Here is a 4531-nt window from a genome sequence, read left to right as displayed (position 1 = left end):
TTCCACCGCTGACATTACTGTAGTCGTTTTTAACTGTATGATAAAGGCCATTTTTGTTGTTGACATTTCACTTGACTCCTGACGATAGATCTTCAGTTAGCTAGCTAGCCAGCCAACGCGGTAACCCATCAACTCTTAGGTACATTTTACAACTGCACATTAGTAAGACATGTAAATTACTTGAAATGATAACTAGCTAGCAAGCATCGTCATTGATATGTGTCTTGCATTTACGAACACTGACCGACGGTTGTGTGTGACATTTAGTCAGCTAACGTCAGCCAAGTGTTCGTTACAGTGGGTTTTCACCATCAACGAAATCGACAGAAGTTCGTACGGGCCATTGATTTTTAACATGGGCACGCGGAGAAAATGTCTGGGAGATTGTTGGCGGGTGAGCGTCGAGAACCCTGCTAGCGGACTGTAGAAAACGTTTAGCTCTACTCTGCAAATTTCAAGCGGAACAAAGCATTGTCAAGAGGAGGCGCCGCCTCTGGTCAAAAACCCTACGTTAGCTAGCTGATGAACTAAACCCATGGCTCCGATGGGAATCCGTCTATCGCCACTTAGTGGCCGTGTTATGCTTATTGGGTCTCAGCGTGATCTACCACCTCTATGCTGGAGTGATATCCAGCCGGATAGCTGCTTTCACTTCCAAGAAAACCGTGGACCTCCGGGACCTGCTCGCGCTTTCAGTAGAGGCTGCAGTTCAGGGCAGGCGAGAAGAGAAGACCAAGGGGGAAACCAAGGAAGGGGCAAGCGAAAAGCTCACTCTGGGGGACTTGAACTCTCACATAAATATATACTACCTTATCAAGAACACCTAACAGTTATCCATATGTACAGGTAAGGAGGTTATTTGACCCCAAATATATACTATTTATGTTAATCAATATAGACATGAGTAACGTTAGCTTGTTGATGCTTTCACTTAGCTGTGTACCAGTGTACTATACTTAGTGATTCTTTACTTACTGATTCATACGACTGATAGTAGTTCCATTGACTACAAGTAAATAAACAACGTAAGATTATGGGACACCGCTAGCCTATGCCCCAGAGAGTTTGTAATGTAATCAAAGCCACACCCTTATTTGCCCTTGCGAAATATCTCTACGATGATTTTATCCACGGAGTTGAGTGCGGACTAGAGTTTTTGAAATTAACCTCCGACTCCTTCGAGTCTCTATTCAGTCAATATTTCAAGCATTTAAACCCTTACCATGTACCCATGTTTGCCCTCTGTAGTTGCATGCCTTCCTTTGTTTGCTGAAATCCATACTTTGTAATAAAAAGTAAGGGATTAAGAATTTTCATTATCGTGGAGTTGAGGTAATATGGCAATATTTGACCCTTTATTTTACAGCATCAATCACATAATAGGCATTGGTCTCTCTTTTAGGTTGTCAATCAGTCTTAGTCTTCATAGTATTCATAACAATGCGTTTTACAAGCTGATGTGTTCTGTCCCCTTGCAGGTGAACTCTGAAGAGCATGATGAGAGGCTAATGAGCTGGGTGTGTGGAACAGAGACATCCCTGCTGACATCCTGCAGATCGTGGAGGGCGGCAGCGAGGTGCCTGCTGACAGCATCACAGTCTGGATAGACCCCCTGGACGCCACTCAGGAGTACACAGGTATGGTATTGTGCAGAAATCCACTCCCAAGGCTTGCATTTTTACAGGAGTACATGCTGATATGGATGGACTGGTTCAGAGGTCTGTTCTCAGGGCAGCTTTTGACCATTCAATGTTTTGGCCAAATGCAGAACCTTTCAGGGCTCCAATGTGAATGTTAAATGTGATGTCAAAATGGGGCCCGACAGTAAATGTTTCAAAACAATATGGAGGCCAACAGATGGACTAACTTTCACCAGTCATGTTATTCCAGTGTTCAATGTAGATAAGGACAATGGGGGGGATGACAATTTAGAGAGGCTATGAGTGAGCTCCACTGCTCTTTGTGTGGGTGTTTGAAATGAGACGGTGGGGTGGTTACCTAGACTCTGGTACAGTGTAGCCATCTTAGCAGTGTCCTGTTTCCTAAGCAGTTTCCTAAGCTGTGTCTTGTTTACTAACCTGTCTCGCTTCTTGATCCCATTGTTTTCTCTGTATCCCTTTGACAGAGAACCTGCTCAAGTATGTCACGACCATGGTGTGTGTGGCTGTCGATGGGAAACCTGTAATAGGTGTGATCCACAAACCTTTCACAGGATACACAGGTATGGTATTGTGCAGAAATCCACTCCCAAGGCTTGCATTTTTACAGGAGTACATGCTGATATGGATGGACTGGTTCAGAGGTCTGTTCTCAGGGCAGCTTAGTGTGTCTAAGCTGTACTTAGTGTGTCTCACTCCCCCTCAATGGTTTAAAGCATTGGATTGTTGAGTAGACTAAATGTCCACAGTATTTTCTACACCAGTCTAATGCTTTTACATCTGTGGGGGGTGAACAAGTGCAAGTTTTGGAGAGAAGGGGGAGAGACATAATTGGGGCTCAGGACAAAGCAACACTGTTCTACTGTATGAAATAAGTGAGTGGGCGGTTGACAGCTAGTGGTGGAGAGTCTACTCCAAAAGAGTAGATTCCTCTAACTCCTTGTCCACCAAGAGTCGGAATGGTCATTTATTTTGTTTGTTGCCTTGGCAGCTAGGCTGACGTAGGTTACTGATTAGCCTTGAATATTTTGCTTAGTAGAGATTGTCAGACTGCTCCATATGCATCGCTAATCAATCACCTAGTTAATTAGTGTGAGTGCCCGCTCTGACATGGCAGCCGTAGCTAATTTGAGCTAATTTTGGTCTGTTTTGTCAAATTTGAGTCTTGCGTCGAGAGAGTGTCGACTCCGATAGCAAGAGTCTGAGTCGACTCAAAATCCTTGTTGTTCACCACTAGTGACATCAGACGCTAAGTCACTCCTTTGAGAAATCACCCAGGAGGGGAGCTAACTATAAGGTGGCTTTGTTGGTGAATGGCTGCATTGAGTCCCGATGGTACAGGAGGCATAGACAGGCCGTAGAGCACAGTTCTGCTATTCGGGTGTCCAGTCCAGACCCAAAGCTAATTATTTCATAACCTCTAATCAGGGACTGATTTAGACCTGGAGTACTTACACAGGCAGTCTTATTATTTTTTTCAGTAATTGGTCTTAACTAATGACATCAGATCTTTTTCAGAGCTGATCTGATTGCGCAAAAGACCAATTCGAAAATCAGAATTGGACTGCATGTGTAAATGCAGCCCAGGTGTGTGCAAATAATTATCAGGTAGAATAGAACCAGCAGTACTCTAGGCCTCATAGGGGAAGATTTGAATACCCTTGCTCTACAGTACACAATACATATGTTCCTGTCCACAGCCTGGGCCTTAGTTGGTGACGGGTCTAACTTGAAGCCTCGTACCAGCTACAACATGAACTCCCCCAAGGTCATTGTGTCCAGGTCGCACGCTGGGAAGGTGAAGGGTTTCATCGAGGAGGCCTTCGGGAACACAAGTCATCCTCCCAGCAGGGGGCGCAGGTACTGCACTTTTGTTTGTGTGAAGTTAGTTCACCCAAATGTATAATTTCTTAATCATTATCTGGCCATGGAAGTAGTCTTGGGCGAGCTGTGAATGCGTCATACGATTAGGCTTTCATTTGCCATTTTTATAAGTATACCAATTTCTGTGGGCTTCAGTTTTTTAATAGGTGTTAAATGATTGGAATAACACCCTGTCAGGTATTTACACAATTTATTTCACTGTTTTGTGGATGTTGATCTTGTATTTTCTACTCTCCATAGGCTATAAGGTGCTTGCTCTGCTGGACCCCAGTGATGAGGACATTGAGAAGGCAGACATGTACATCCACGTGACCTTCATCAAGAAGTGGGACATCTGTGCCGGCAATGCCCTGCTCACAGCCCTGGGAGGTCACATGACCACACTGAAGGGTGTAGACTATTCGGGAGTGGCGGGCAACAATGGTGGTCTGCTAGCCAGCGTCAAGGTGGACCACCAAGCCCTGGTGGCAAAACTGCCGGCATGGGACTCTGCTGAAAAACACACACAGATATTTACACTCACTACATTATGTTCATACACAGATGATCAAGGACAAACACACAAGATGACCACAAGCCTTGAAGACCAAACAAACACAGATGAGAGGACCGCACAATCTGGGACAAGACAATATTACAAAGCCCACCAGTTTCTCCTTCAAACTCCTTTCAACATTTAAAAATAAATAGTATTTGTAAAAAGATAAGTCAGTCCTTGCATTTTCTATCATAGAAAGTGCTAATAAGTTGGACAAGGAAAAGCCATGTGCCCAGCTTCACTTTGTTGCTAAGATATGGGTGCCTTTGATTGGCATGGAAACTTAGTCGATGCCTGGTGTGGAAAGGAACAAATGTGTTGGAACACTCTGTAGTTGTCGTTCTTCTTGACACCTGTGGGATATGATTGCTGGTGAAGGTACAGGGATGAATCAGGAGGGTTTTCTTCATATAAGTAATTTTCATTGTAGCACAATAACCTTGATCCTGTG

General features: G+C 44.2%; 1 pseudogene; it reads left to right on the top strand.

Annotated features, from left to right (window-relative positions):
* Positions 1 to 395: 395 nt before the first annotated feature.
* LOC139560214 (inositol monophosphatase 3-like) lies at positions 396 to 4246 on the top strand (annotated as a pseudogene).
* Positions 4247 to 4531: the final 285 nt, after the last annotated feature.

The sequence above is a fragment of the Salvelinus alpinus genome, chromosome 30, assembly GCF_045679555.1.
Source record: "Salvelinus alpinus chromosome 30, SLU_Salpinus.1, whole genome shotgun sequence".
NCBI classification, from domain to species: domain Eukaryota; kingdom Metazoa; phylum Chordata; class Actinopteri; order Salmoniformes; family Salmonidae; genus Salvelinus; species Salvelinus alpinus.
Note: the sequence above shows the minus strand (reverse complement) of the source record. Positions and strands in the feature narration are given on the sequence as shown.